The following is a 16514-nucleotide window of genomic DNA, read 5'->3' on the forward strand; positions in this document are numbered from 1 at the left end:
ACAAAAAATTTTTTCCCTAAATTCATTGAAATAAATTTTGGAAAATAAAAGTTATACTACTTGGCTAAGTTTTAGGTTTGGAATTTTAATTCCCTCCAGCCCTCCCTTTACCCCTCTTAATATGACATTAACTATGTATTGGAATATGGGTCAGATTTTGTTTTCATTTAAAAGCTCATGTGAGTGGTTTCTCTCTATGTATTTAAAGTATACTCATTTTTTAAAGCCCAAAGAAATCAGAAGAAAGTATGTGTGGGAAAGGGGTAGTTGAATGTAGATGTTATTTCCTCAGGGATTGAGGATATCACAGCCTGTGGACACATACATGTTTCTTTTATTTTAAATTACCATTTTTCAGAAAAGTCTATATCCAGTTGTGGTTTACTGTTATTATTTTTTAGTTTGGTTTCATTTGGGCTGAAGCCCTTCCTTTCGAGTATCAATTAAGGAAATTTGAGAAATTTAAGAGCAGTTTATTTTTCTTTCATAAATTACTTAGCTAATTTAAAACTAATATTTTTCAGTAACGTGTTTTGTACTGATTTTGTACCTTTTTAATTTGGGCTTCACTCTCATGCTTAGCAACTTTTGTTGTTTGTTGATGAATCCTCCCCGAATTATAATCTATTTTTGTTGTTTTGACTAGGAAATTTACCTATAATCAAGTGACACAAAAAAATATGAGTATTACTTACAACCAATAAACTTAAAACCTTAAGGGCTGAATTTCTTTGTGTCATGTTGGTATGGAAAAGAGGTAGTGTGTGTTCATATAAGAAGACAGGTGGATACCTAGAGTAAACAGTAATGAAGAGAGTAGTTAATGAGCTTGTGTTCCTACTGGAGAAAAATTTCTGTTATAGTTTCTCAGTAATCGACTTTCAGATTGATAATCTCTTCTCTAGTCATCATTAAATAATGAAATTTAAGCAGTTATATGCCCTGACTTTGTTTACTTTTACCTTCATTTTGAATATGGCATTGTTCCATAAAACGTACTAATTCTACATTGGAATATTCTTCCACATGTTGATGATGTCATTCACTTGACTTAATACTCACTTAACTGTTCATTTGTAGTTTTTTCATGTTTGAGTTACTGGTGCTTAAAAATAGATCACTGTTCGTTGAATTAAACTTTTTGTTATTATCAGTATATTAGTATATGTTTGTATTTCCAGTTTTACACAATGCTTGACCCTTGGTGGATACTCACATGTTTGCTGAAGCATGAATTATACTGATGAACTGGAATTTTATTGAGAGTTGTTTCTACTGAGGAAGAGCAATAGCAGAAGGACTATCTGTTTTAACAGGAAGAAGATCATTGAATGCTAGATTTTTCCAGACATTTAATTTGACTTCTAATTAAGGAGCCAAAGTGAAATTAGATACCTTTAAAATTCCTTAGGTTAAGATTTGAGAACCGTAGAGTAACTGCTTACAAAAGGGAGTTAAATGAATCCAAGGACTCGAGGATATTTAATAGTTGCTTTTGTATGTGATAGAGACCAAACCAGTTTAATTGTGAGATTTGTGTACTTCTAAAAGTTAAGTCTAGGAATCAGTTGGTTTCTTGAATGAGTTTTTTTAGGGGGTGAAATAACTATAGCTGATTTGAAATTTAATGAATCTCATTATATAACTCATCACTTTACAGATTTTTATTACATCAAGATGCCAGGTCAATAACCAGCTAGCCTATAAAGTACATGTTTTATTCATCACTATAGTAATGGTATAGTTGTGTTTTAGTTGTGTAACTAATTTTTTGGTTATCAGTTTGAGAGAGAGTATTCTGTTAACTATTATGTGTTTAAGGATATGAGTAACTTCTGAGTTCTTATCTAAATTTCTGCTACAACTGTGGCTTTGAGAAGGCAAGAAATCTGACTTTTTCATACCTGATTGAAAATAGGCTTTGGTCTGTCATACAGAGTGAAGTAAGTCAGAAAGAGAAAAACATATACTGTATGCTAACACATATATATGGAATCTAAAAAAAAAAAAAAAAAAAGTGGTCCTGAAGAACCTAGGGGCAGGACAGGAATAAAGATGCAAACGTAGAGAATGGACTTGAGGATATGGGGAGGGGGAAGGGTAAGCTGGGACAAAGTGAGAGAGTGACATGGACATATATACACTACCAAACGTAAAATAGATAGCTAGTGGGAAGCAGCCGCATAGCACAGGGAGATCAGCTCGGTGCTTTGTGACCACCTAGAGGGGTGGGATAGGGAGGGTGGGAGGGAGACGCAAGACGGAAGAGGTATGGGGATATATGTATATGTATAGCTGATTCACTTGGACATAAAGCAGCAACTAACACCATTGTAAAGCAATTATACTCCAATAAAGATGTTAAAAAAAATAAAACATGGGCAATTTTTCATCAAACAAAACAAAACAAAACAAAATAGGCTTTGTTGAACACCCGTTATAAACAAATAATGTGTAAAGTGGGCTCCTCAGCCATTCTTCCTTTCTGTTCTTTTTCATATTGGTTATTTCTAGCCTTGATAGTAATACCAGTTTTACGTTGTCCCTTTTTTATTTTCTCTGCTATCTTTTTAGACTAACCCTGTCACTCTTATCTATATAGTTGTTATGGTGTCTTATCTTGTCTTACTTCTAGTCCCACCAGTTTCCTCTGCCAGACAGACACAGATCAAGTCATGAATGAATCAACTATTTATTGATTTATACCCTTCTTGCTTCCAAAAAGGATTTAAAGCAGATTATAATTTTAAAACTGTCCAAACTGATGGAACTAAATATTTAAGATTTTTATTTTATAGAAATTATACCTACATTTAAGAAGTTTAAAAAGAAAGTCAGTGTGGAACAGTTAAAGTTTTTAAATGTGAGAAATGTGAGGAAAATTATTCTAAATATTAGTCATATCCATTATCCTAAAAATTATTCACTTTGAATGTAATAAATGTTTGCAAAAGGCAATAAATAAAAATCTTAAAACACAAATTCATTAACACATTAGTAAAAGAATAAAAGCCAGTACAACATGGGAAAGAGAAGGGTGGGAGGAGCATTGTGAGAAGGGCAGAAAAATCTAGGCTAAGGGGAACTGCTGCATTTGACACAAGGCAGAAAAGGAAAATATAGTAGATTATGTAGTTTTCATTTAATGAAAGAAAATGTTCCAGGGTGTCAAGGAAAAAACTTTGCTTTATCTCAGAAATATACTGTGAATCTTTACACATGAACCACAGCAGATTGTGTTCTAATGGTAGAACGTGTGCCATTTCTTGTTGGCCCTCAATTTAGGAAAAGCACCCAATGTCAAATTGTGGTTCTGGGAGAATGTATTATTTGTTGGAAGGTTAAGATAGTCCAAATATATGTGGTAGTTTGGTTTATGCTGAAGCAAATTTGACAATATAGTGCAAAGGATCTCACCCGATGACCTTAAAATCGCTGAAACCCCTGTTGTATACATTCTCCTGGGGACAGGTCTTGTGGCTTTGATTAGATTCTCAAACAAGATTATGACTAAGAACAGGTAAGAAACCACAGTCTAAAGAAATGAAGGATTAGCAAATCCTGTAGGCTATTCCACTGAAGTATCTGGAAATTGAAATCTTTTGAAAGTTTTTTTCTATGGATAGCCTAAAAGGAATCTTAAACTATTAGTTGCTAATGCAGATCTTTATAAATGAAGTTAAGATGTGTGTATGTAGGCAATTAAATGTTAATCTGTGTATTTATTTATTTTATTTTTTTTTGGTTATTCTATCCTTTCTTTTTACTTTTTCTTTTTAATTTATATTTGGCTGCGTTGGGTCTTCATTGCTATGCGTGGTCTTTCTCTAGTTGCGGCGAGCGGGGGCTACTCTTCGTTGCAGTGTGCGGGCTTCTCATTGCAGTGGCTTCTCTTGTTGTGGAGCACACAGGCTTCAATAGTTGTGACATGCAGGCTCAGTAGTTGTGGCTCGCAGGCTCTAGAGCGCAGGCTCAGTAGTTGTGGCGCACGGGCTTAGTTGCTCCGTAGCATGGGGGATCTTCCCAGACCAGGGCTTGAACCCGTGTCCCCTGCATTGGCAGACAGATTGTTAACCACTGCGCCACCAGGGAAGTCCTCTTTTTATTTTAAATAGGAAAGTAAGAAAGTGTTGTGTTAAGAGCAGAAGCAGAGAATCAGAGAAGCTTAATATGCATTCACTTGACCTTTCTAGGATTCTACCTTCTTGGCTGTATAGTGAGGGAGTTGGACTGTTCAAAGGTGCTTTCCTGTTTGTGTATCTGATTCCAGTTCTTTGAATGCTTAAGCTTTTAGGTTGGGTTTTTTCACTCTTAGGTATAACAAATCAAGAAGTCACTTTTCATTCTTTATGTTTAAGGATTTCTAATTTTGAAACCAGTTTGTATATGTACAAGAATTATTCTTTGCTTAAGCCAGGAGTCTCATTGTATGAGAAGAACTTTGTTAATATCTTATCATGCTATCAAGATTAAACATTAAAAAAAAAGCCCTTCCTTTATATTTCTATAGCATTCTTCTCTAAAAGACCTTTCTTTTCCAAAACACAACAAGATACTATGTTCTTTTACTATAAAATTGATCAAAGAGGAATTGTTCAAAACTTTAAAGTATTCTCTCATTAAACGTTTTGATGGCCGTAATTGGAGTTGTACCTAAAATAACGTTGAGAATATGAGATACATAAAAAAATTGGATGAGAAAGTATGTGAAGTAAATATGTTCAAGTTTAAAGGAAAGTGTGGAACAGTGAAATTTTTAAATGTAGGAAAAATATTCTAAATTTATTTTATTCATTTTGAATGCAGCAAATGTTTGCCTTGATGAGAAGTGTTTCTTCAGGGCCTTTTTCCATCTCAAATTTATACCTGTGAAAACAGTTTTCTCGTTTTGGATTTTTCTGAAGCCTGTTAATGATAAATTTTCTCTTTAGATTTAGAAACAAAACTTTCTCAGCTTGAGAAAATATTTATAATTTATCTTGATAGAATATGTTTATTTTATATAAAAAGATCTTTTAGCCTAACAGGAAAATTTATTAAATTCTAGACAAACTTAGTATTACTATATTGATACCATTTGAAAATGATTTACCTTTCTGTCATTACTGCAAACACTTAACACTTTATGTTACTCTTTACTGGAGCATGAGTCATCTGCCCAAGTTCAAAGCGTTGAATCAGCTTGTAGGGTTGGGTAGGAGTAGAAGAAAAATTTAAAAGGTAATGGATAATGGTTTATAGCAAAGTAAAAGTGCACGGGAATGATGCTTGTAGCAGGTTCAAGCAAAGAGATAAAGGAAATTAAGAGAAGCAGGAATGCAGTATAAGGCTTAAAACTTGAGCAAGCAGGTTTATCACTGTCAGCACTTGAGTTGTCCCTTCCTCCTTTTTTCCTGTCTTCCTGCTCCCCATTCCTTCATTTTCCCCTCTTAAAATCTTATCCCATTTTTCTGTGGAGACTTTTCAATCTCATCAATTCCTTTTCTGTACTTCCACAGTACTTAGTTAAAATGTCTCACTTTTAAGACATATTCATGCAATCACTTAGGGTTAAAAAACAAAGAAATAGTTGCAGTACAGCTAACAACATATGTTTGTACAGCATGGAGATGAGAGTCAACCAAGTCAATTAAAAGGTCTTCAGAGCAGATGATGTCTAGAGAAGGCTAGCCTTTAAAGTTGAATAAAAGTTTCCAGTTCCAAGTCTTAAAGACTAGAGCTGTGCCTGGTAATAATGCCGGTATAGTCCCACTAGTATAGTCATGTCTTTCTCAGCCAAAAACACAGAAAATGATTTGAGTGACTATCTCCTCAATTCTCTCAAGGATGCCTCATAACTAGTTTCACTCTAAATTCCTAGAAGAGGAATGAATATATAAATTTGATTAAATTTCTTTTTTTCCCTTTTTTTTTATTTTTACAAGTGACAGATTTTTAAGATCTAGTTCCGTGAACACTATTGCAAATACATTTAAAGGCAGAAACACATCTGACTTTAAGCATTTATGTAGATGTTTTGCTTTTAACCCAGCCAGAATTCAAAGAAGAAGATTGACTCTTTGACAGATATTAATATCCAAAGGCATATGGAAGAATTAATCAGTAAGATTCTAAGCCACTAGTAATCCATTCCCAGAACAAAATTTCCATGATCACTTCTTTTTACTGGTTTTGCCAGTGTGTTCATTTTAATCAACTGATTTCACACTCTTGGAAATTTTGAGGACTTCCTGTCAATGCCAGATGTTACCAGTGCTGCCTCAGAAAGGTTACAAACAAAGCCCGGAACGACTGACTCTACAAAAGGACCCCCTTTAAAGCCAAGCCTTTTGTTGTTCTAGTTTTTAGCTAAACAGAAGTGGACTGTTTCAGGCTGACCAAAAAAAAAAAAAAAAAAGAAAAGAAGTTGCTGGCTTGTTGTCCTGGTTAAATGGATAGGTAAATAGGATAAGCACATTTAAGTTATTTTTCCTGCTTATGTTATCTTTATCTTTGGTATGCTGATATTTATTTGTTTATTCAAGAGCAAATATTTACTGAGTGCCAACTGTGTGCCAAGTGCTCTTCTAGGTGATAGATGTATAGCAGCAAATGAAACAGAATTCCTGAGCTTATATTTTATTTTGGAGAGACAGGCAATCAATAAACAAGCAGTTATACAGTTGGCCGTATGGTGATAAGTTCTCTGAAGAAAAATACATTCAGGAGGAAAAAGGAGGTATTCTATATAGGGAGTTCTAGGAAGGGCCTGTTGATAAGGGGACACATGAAGAAAGACTTGAAAGAAGTGAAGGAATAAATCATGTGGGTATCTCAGAGAATTAACCTTTAACTGTTAAACAGTCTTATAAAAGACTCTTCTCAATCTGTATTTCCAGCCTCATCTTCCATCACTTCACTCACCAGGTTCATGTCCCCGAGATTTTCATGGCAATTGGAAATCTCTAAATAGTATTTCAATTTGATAAAATTCCACATGTCTGTTTCTGATTTTTGTTTTGCATGACACATCATGAACTGGGAGTTTTGTTTTGTTTCGGTTTTGGCTACTTGACAGTGTTCTTCAAGCTGAATACTTCTAGGAAACTTACTATCTTAAATTAAAAGGATCCCCAGGTCAATAGCTGCATTTCAAGTCAGATCCCACCCTGACTTCTGTGTCCCTGTGCAATTATTAGGTTTGTCTTTTTCTCTTGATGCTTCGGCTAGTACCCTATTACCTCAAGGGACTGAATTTTCTTCTGCTGAGTTCAGTTTCCCAATAGCAGTGACATCTGACAGCCTATATTAACTTGTTGATACAACTGCCAGTTAAAAAATGTCACTCGCCACCAGGTTCTACAAGAATTAAGTCCTTAGCCACTGTAGTTGTTGACCTTTAGCACCCCCTGAAAGGAGCTCAGGGCAGAATGAGGCGCTCTGTGCTCTGGGAAAACTGGCAGAACAGTCCTTCAGATAGTTAGATATTTTCAGGGGAAATTTTTTATGAACCTGGATTCTTGCATCTTTCCATACTTAGAAAAGCACGGAAACCATTAACTAAGATATGTGCTCCTCATGACTAGCAGCAACCTTCTACCAAAATGTGTGCTTGGTTGCAAGTACCACCTTTGCCAAAATCACATATATACTGACCTCTCCCCTTACCTCTTCAGAACAGTTTCTCAGAGCTGAGGGGTTATCTCCTGGGCTGTAGTTGTCAGTAAGACACTGAATAAACTTGACTCACAGCTTTTATGTTGTACGTTTGTTTTTTTGTTTGTTGTGGGTTTTTTTGGTTTTATTTTGAGGTAGACACAACTAGGTCAGCTTTCTTTACTTTTGTTAATTATCTATCCTACATCTGGTTGAATGGACATCTAGGACCTTAAAGGTAGTTCTATCCCACTTGTCTTTTTTCCTTGATAACATGGTATCCTAAGTTTGGATCTACCTTCAGATTCTTGTCACCATGTCTGTCCTTCATAGAGCCAACTCTTGGCCTTACTCTCATTTTCTGACATATGACCATTATCCAGCCCTACTCGTGCCTGGAACCATGACCAGTTTTCTCTGACTCAACTCCATTACTTTCTAAGCACATGTGACATCATTCCATGAGCTTTGTTTTTTAAATTTTTTTTTAGGAATAAATTTTTTATTTATATTGTAGGAGAGATATTATTAAGGCTCTTAAAGAGCAATAATAAGAGAAATAGAATAAAATTAGCAGTAAAAAGATAATATAACTCTACTACTCTAATAAATCAGCTGTTTATAATTTTCCAGACTAAAAAACTTTTAAAATTGAGATACAATTGACATATAACATTATATTAGTTTTGGGTGTACAACATAATAATTCAATATTTGTATATATTGTGAAATGGTCACCACAATAAGTCTGATTAACATTCATCACCATACATAGTTATAATTTTTTTTCTTGTGATGAGAACATTTTTAATCTTTTAGCAACTTTCAAATATGCACTACAGTGTTATTAACTGTAGTCACCGTGCTGTATCTTACATCCATGACTTATTTTATAACTAGAAGTTTGTACTTTTTGACCCCCTTCACCCTTTTTGCCCACCCTCCACCCCCTGCCTCTGGCAACCCTCAATCTATTCTCTGTGTCTACAAGCTCTTTTTCTTTTTTTATTTTTAACCCACATATAAGTGAGGTTGTACTGTACGGTCGTCCCTTGGTGTCTGCAGGGGATTGGCTCCAGGATCCCTGCAGATACCAAAATCTGTGGATGCTCAAGTCCCTTATATAAAGTGGCATAACCCAATCAGCCGTTTATATCCATAGGTTCCACCTCCCACAATAGGGAAGGCCAACTCTATTTATCTTTGTCTGACTTATTTTACTTAGCATAGGGCCCTCAACTAAGAGACACCTGGCAGCCTGACCTGGGGACAGTGTGCAGATTCACATAACCACCATCATAGACAAATATACTGAACAGTTGCATCATAGAAGGAAATACACTCACATCTCTCCAGCCCCTCTATGCATGTCCTAACCCCTGGCCACTATTATTCTGCCCTTTATTTCTAAAATTTTGTTATTTCAAGATATTATATAAATGAAATCAAATAGGATTATCTTTCTTCTCAGCCAAATTCTCTGGAGATTCATTTAAGGTACTACATGTATCGATAGTTCATACCTTTTTATTGCTGACTAATATTTCATAGTACGAACGTACTACAGTTTCTTTAACCATACACATATTGAAGAATATTTTTGACTATCACAAGTAAAGCTGCCATAAACATTAGTGTACAGGTTTTATATAAGCATGAGTTTTCATTATTCTGGGATAAATGCCCAAAGAGTGCAATTGCAGAGTCATGTGGTTATTGTGTTTTATTTTGTGAGACTGCCAGATATTTTCCAGAGTGGTTGTACCATTTTGAATTCCTATCAGCAATATATGGATGATCCAGTTTCTCTGCATCCTTGCCATTGTTTGGGATTGCCACTATTTTTTCTTTTAGCCATTCTGATCATGTGAGGATAGTTCATTGAGGTTATAATTTACATTGCCCATCAGGATGATGGCTAATGGTATTGAATATCTTCTTCTGTTTACTTGTGATCTGTATTTCCTCTCTGGTGAAAAGTCTCTTCATGTCTTTGCCCATTTTCTAATTGGATTGTTTGTGGGGTTTTTACCATTGAGTTTTGAGAGTTCTTTATATATTCTAGATACTAGTCTTTTGTTGGGTATGTGGCTTGTAAATAATTTCTCCTAGTCTCTAGCTTCTTTTTTCATCCTTTTCACATGTCTTTCTCATGGCAAAAGTTTTAAATTTTGATGAACTCCAGTTTATCAGTTTTTTATTTTATGGATCATGCTTTTGGTGTCAAGTCTAAGGACTCTAGATCCCCAAGATTTTCCCCTATGTTTTAAAAGTTTTATAGCTTCACATTTAATATTTAAGTCCATGATCCATTTCCAATTTATTTTTGTACAAGGTTTGAGATTTAGGTCAAGGTTCATTCTTTTTCCATTGATTTGCTTTTGCACCTTCATCAAAAGGGAATAAAGAACAGATGGAACAAATAGATGTAGGATTTAAAGTAACCATGTCAATAACTACATTAAAGGTAAATAGCCTAAACCCCAATTAAAAGGCAGAGATTGTCTGAGTGGATAAAAAAGCAAGACCCAACTCTATGCTATCTACAAGAAACCAGTTTTAAATATAAAGGCATAAATATGTTAAAAGTAAAAGCATGAATCAAAAGTTTAGGTGCCTGGATGGAATTCTGAGGGTAATTCTAAGATTTGTACTGTGGGTGATTAGGTGATTGATAACAGTTAACCAAAGAGGATATTGAAGGAGTCATAGCTGATTGGTGATGAGGGTAATAAGTTCATGTTAATGTTTGAACATGTTAATATTTGAGATGTTTGCCACATATACGTGTAGAGATCCAAGGTATCTAGTTGGAAATACTGGATCTGGAATTTGAAAGAATAGTTTTAGTCAGAAATGTAGATTTAGGAATAACTAGAAATATAACTAAAGCCATGATAGTGGCTCAGCCAGCATATATATTGGCAAAAGGATCCTGAGAAATATCAATATTAAAGAAGTAGTGAAGTTGAATGGGAAAGAACTGTCAGAAAAGTCAAGGCCTGCCCAAAACTTTATGTTTTGTATTCTAGTTTCCTTTTGCAAGGTAGAATGGTCTTATAATGATTTGGCTTAGGATAGTACAAAAACATTTCCTGTAATGTAAGGCCAATAATATTTCTTAAAATACCCAGAAAACAATAGCAATTCCTGTCTTCCACTTCCCCTATTGTTAATTTTTCTACTAGCACTGGAGAACTTGTACGTACTTGGATAATCAGAATCTCTTTTAGGGACACCTTGACCTGATAGCCTTTAAGTCCTTTACTCTCTGGAGAAGTTCACATTTGCTTTAGATGTATGTTAGTATGAAAGATCATGTAGAGTAGACTTATAGCTTTTTCTATCCATATTACTTGCTGACAGAGAGAGTCTGATTTCCTTCATATGATTAAGTGGCAAAATAGAGTGGAATGTCCAGAGAGTGATTATGCTGAGAGTTAATTTAAGTAGATAAGTAATGACATAAGACAGCTTGCCTGAGACCAAGAGTAAACTTCTGTCTGAGTCCTGAATGCGAACAGTGCTATAGATATAAATGCATAAATTTTCAGAAGTCAAATATTCCATTAAATACTTTCTTTAGATTAAAAAAAAATCAGATTCTGTATTAGTTATCTATTGCTATGTAAGAAATTACCCCAAACCTTAACAGTTTAGTAAAACAACTAATGTTTTACTTCGCACATAATTTCTGAAGGTTGGGAATCTGGGAGTGGTTTAGCTGTGTGGTTTTGGCTCCAGTTCTCTCAGGAAAGTTCCTCAAGTTGTCAACAAAGGCTGCAGTCAGCTTAAATATTTCCTGGAATTCGAGAATCTGCTACTAAGTTCACTCACACGGTTGTTGGCAGCCCTCATTCCTTCACTGGTCATTGGCCAGAGGCTTCATTTGTTTGCCACATAGACCTCTCCATAGGGTTACTTACTCCAAGGCAGCTGCTTTCGCCTAGAGCAAGAAGAGATCAGAGAGAGAGAGAGAGAGAGAGAAAGCGAGCGCGGGAGCGTGCACCTAAGACGGAAACTGCAGGTTTTTTATAAACTAATCTCAGAACTGACATGCTGTCACTTCTGCTGTATGCCATTGACCACACAGACTAACCCTAGGACAGTGTATAAGGGTGTAAATACCCAGTGGCAGGAATTATAGGGGTTATCTTGGAGGCCAGATGCCACAGTTGATATTTAGTGTCAGTTAGAAAGCAAATCTTATCATCCACTTTCTTCTTTGTGCTTTGCTGTGTTTAATTAAACCTATGGTATGGTTATGTCATATAACAGTCTAGAAATATTTATTGAGTATCCACTATATGCTTGGCACTGGGTTTTGTTTTTGTTTTTTTTGCTGCTTTGGGTCATTGTTGCTGCACATGGGCTTTCTCTAGTTGTGGTGAATGGGGGCTACTCTTCGTTGCGGTGCACATGCTTCTCATTGCGGTGGCTTCTCTTGTTGTGGAGCACGGGCTCTAGGTGTGTGGGCTTCAGTAGGTGTGGCTCGCAGGCTTAGTTGCTCCACGGCATGTGGGATCTTCCCAGACCAGGGATGGAACCCATGTCCCCTGCATTGGCAGGCTGATTCTTAACCACTGTGTCACTAGGGAAGTTGCCGGCACTGGGTTTTTATTTTAAGAACTCTCTAAAAGTCCCATCTTGAGAAGAAGTTAGACTTGGGATATATTTTGAAGTTAGAGTCAATATGACTTGCATGGATTGGACAGTAGAGAGTGAGAGAAAGAATAATAAACATGATTCTTTTTTGCTTTGGGCAACTGTATATAAGAAGTGTTAATGATATGGGAAAAACTGAGGAGGAGTGGGAATTTTTTGGTGATAGAGGACGATTACAGTTCATTTCAAATGAACATGTTGAATAAGGTGGAAGAGGACAGATGCTTCTGAAGTGACCCTATCAGTAGCTGGCAACTGGAGAGTTGTTTACCTTTATGTTCCTACTTCCTAGTAAAGCTCCTGTTACAGAATAGACATATGACGAATAATGGGTGGATGGATGCATGGATAACTAGGCGTTATTGTCATTAGCATCTCTACAGTTGAGAAAAGTGAATCATAACAAGGTTAAGCAACTTTCTCCAGGGTCATGCGGCCAGTAAGTGGTCAGGACTTGAACCCTTGTGGTGTGGCTGCAGAGTCTGTGTTTCTATCCACTGCATCGTACTTCTTCTCATTATTATTATCATGGCATAGTCATTATCATAAACCTATATCTATATATCTCTGTGACCAATTGGGTTGGGGGAGATGGAGTAATAAAAGTTATACCTGAGTGAAACATGAAGACTGTTGGTGAACAAAATGCCACCTTCATCCTTGGAAGAGGCATTCACTTTGGTATAATCCTATTGTGCTAATTTAAAACACAACCAGGTAAACAGTCTATGGGTTAAACCATATCTGAAGAGAAAGTAAAATACCTGATTAGCAGCATACCTAAATCCTATTAAACGCTCAGGTTTACTTGCATATCTTTGTGAGTCTCAAGGTCTCCTGAAATGTCTTTGTTTGAGAAAAGAGTGGGATTAGGCCACTCCTGCTGAATATATGTGAATTTGTTCCATTTATCCCATATGTAAAGATATTCAGTTTGTCAATGACTAGAAAATGTAAAGCATTGAGTATGACATACATGCATTAGCTGGTGTTAATTGTTAGCATTATTTTACTCAGATGAAAGCCATTACTTACCTCACACTTCAGAGTGCCCCTAATGAATACAGGAAAGAATGCCTTGACAATAGGAATTAGTACATTATGGTGGTTGTAGAATAAATCAGTATTGTTTATTTTTTAAAGACTTTGTTTAACTTAGTTTATTGTGGTTTTAGTTATACAGAAGATTTCAGGTTCTGTATAGTCAGATTGGTTCATCTTTTCCTTTATGAGTTCTGGGTTATGGTCAAACCTAAAAAGTCCTTTCTTATCAATAGAAACGTACACAAGCCTCTTAGATAGCCTCATCCACCAGAGGGCAAACAGCAGAAGCAAGAAGAACTACAATCCTGCAGCCTGTGGAACAAAAACCGGATTCACAGAAAGATAGAGAAGATGAAAAGGCAGAGGGCTATGTACCAGATGAAGGAACAAGATAAAACCCCAGAAAAGCAACTAAATGAACTGAAGATAGACAACCTTCCAGAAAAAGAATTCAGAATAATGATAATGAAGATGATCCAGGACCTTGGAAAAAGAATGGAGGCAAAGATCGAGAAGATGCAAGAAATGTATAACAAAGACCTAGAAGAATTAAAGAACAAACAAACAGAGATGAACAATACAATAACTGAAATGAAAACTACACTAGAAGGAATCAATAGCAGAATAACTGAGGCAGAAGAACGGATACGTGACCTGGAACACAGAATGCTGGAATTCACTGCTGCGGAACACAATAAAGAAAAAAGAATGAAAAGAAATAAAGACAGCCTAAGAGACCTCTGGGACAACACTAAACGCAACAACATTTGCATTATAGGGGTCCCAGAAGGAGAAGAGAGAGAGAAAGGACCAGTGAAAATATTTGAAGAAATTATAGTTGAAAACTTCCCTAACATGGGAAAGGAAATAGCCACCCAAGTTCAGGAAGCACAGTGAGTCCCATACAGGATAAACCCAAGGAGAAACACGCCGAGACACATAGTAATCAAATTGGCAAAAATTAAAGACAAAGAAAAATTATTGAAAGCAGCAAGGGAAAAACGACAAATAACATACAAGGGAACTCCCATAAGGTTAACAGCTGATTTCTGAGCAGAAACTCTACAAGCTAGAAGGGAGTGGCATGATATACTTAAAGTGATGAAAGGGAAGAACCTACAACCAAGATTACTCTACCCGGCAAGGATCTCATTCAGATTTGATGGAGAAATCAAAAGCTTTACAGACAAGGGAAAGCTAAGGGAAGGCAGCACCACCAAACCAGCTCTACAACAAACGCTAAAGAAACTTCTCTAAGTGGGAAACACAAGAGGAGAAAAGGACCTACAAAAACAAACCCAAAACAATTAAGAAAATGGTCATAGGAACATACATATCGATAATTACCTTAAACGTGAATGGATTAAATGCTCCAACCAAAAGACACAGGCTTGCTAAATGGATACAAAAACAGAACCCATATATATGCTGTCTACAAGAGACCCACTTCAGACCTAGGGACACATACAGACTGAAAGTGAGGGGATGGAAAAAGATATTCCATGCAAATGGAAATCAAAAGAAAGCTGGAGTAGCAATACTCATATCAGATAAAATAGACTTTAAAATAAAGAATGTTACAAGAGACAAGGAAGGACACTACATAATGATCAAGGGATCAATCCAAGGAGAAGATATAACAATTATAAATATATATGCATCCAAAATAGGAGCACCTCAGTACATAAGGCAACTGCTAACAGCTATAAAAGAGGAAATCAACCGTAACACAAAAATAGTGGGGGACTTTAACACCTCACTTACACCAATGGACAGATCATCCAAAATGAAAATAAATAAGGAAACAGAAGCTTTAAATGACACAATAGACCAGATAGATTTAATTGATATTTATAGGACATTCCATCCAAAAACAGCAGATTACACTTTCTTCTCAAGTGCACATGGAACATTCTCCAGGATCACATCTTGGGTCACAAGTCAGCCTCAGTAAATTTAAGAAAATTGAAATCATATCAAGCATCTTTTCTGACCACAACTCTATGAGATTAGAAATGAATTACAGGGAAAAAAACGAAAGAAACACAAACACATGGAGGCTAAACAATACGTTACTAAATAACCAAGAGATCACTGAAGAAATCAAAGAGGAAATAAAAAAATACCTAGAGACAAATGACAATGAAAACACGACGATCCAAAACCTTTGGGGTGCAGCAAAAGCAGTTCTAAGAGGGAAGTTTATAGCTATACAAGCCTACCTAAAGAAAGAAGAAAAATCTCAAATAAACAATCTAACCTTACACCTAAAGGAACTAGAGAAAGAAGAACGAACAAAACCCAAAGTTAGCAGAAGGAAAGAATTCATAAAGATCAGAGCAGAAATAAATGAAATAGAAACAAAGAAAACAGCAGCAAAGATCAATAAAACTAAAAGCTGGTTCTTTGAGAAGATAAACAAAATTGAAAAACCATAAGCCAGACTCCTCAAGAAAAAGAGGGAGAAGACTCAAATCAATAAAATCAGAAATGAAAAAGAAGTTACAACAGACACCGCAGAAATACACCACAGCCTAAAAGACTACTACAAGCAACTTTATGCCAATAAAATGGACAACCTGGAAGAAATGGACAAATTATTACAAAGGTATAACCTTTGTAACTGAACCAGGAAGAAATAGAAAATATGAACAGACCAATCACAAGTAATGAAATTGAAACTGTGATTAAAAATCTTCCAACAAGGGCTTCCCTGGTGGCGCAGTGGTTGAGAGTCCGCCTGCCGATGCAGGGTACACGGGTTCGTGCCCCAGTCTGGGAAGATCCCACATGACGCAGAGCGCCTGGGCCCGTGAGCCACAAAAGTGAGAGGCCCGTGTACCGCAAAAAAAAAGAAAACACCTTCCAACAAACAAAAGTCCAGGACCAGATGGCGTCACAGGTGAATTCTATCAAACATTTAGAGAAGAGCTAACACCCATCCTTCTCAAAGCCTTCCAAAAAATTTCAGAGGAAGGAACACTCCCAGACTCATTCTATGAGGCCACCATCACCGTGATACCAAAACCAGACAAAGATACCACAAAAAAAGGAAAATTACAGATGAATATCACTGATGAATATAGATGCAAAAATCCTCAACAAAATACTAGCAAACAGAATCCAACAACACATTAAAAGGATCATACACCATGATCAAGTGGGATTTA

General features: G+C 36.1%; 1 protein-coding gene across 3 annotated transcripts in view; it reads left to right on the top strand.

Annotated features, from left to right (window-relative positions):
• RB1 (RB transcriptional corepressor 1) overlaps window positions 1–16514 on the top strand; it is a 135901-nt gene that overhangs the window by 92607 nt on the left and 26780 nt on the right. The gene's annotated exons all lie outside the window — the stretch shown is intronic.

Source organism: Monodon monoceros, unplaced genomic scaffold (genome assembly GCF_005190385.1).
Source record: "Monodon monoceros isolate NGI ecotype Baffin Bay Population unplaced genomic scaffold, NGI_Narwhal_1 Super_Scaffold_8, whole genome shotgun sequence".
NCBI lineage: Eukaryota > Metazoa > Chordata > Mammalia > Artiodactyla > Monodontidae > Monodon > Monodon monoceros.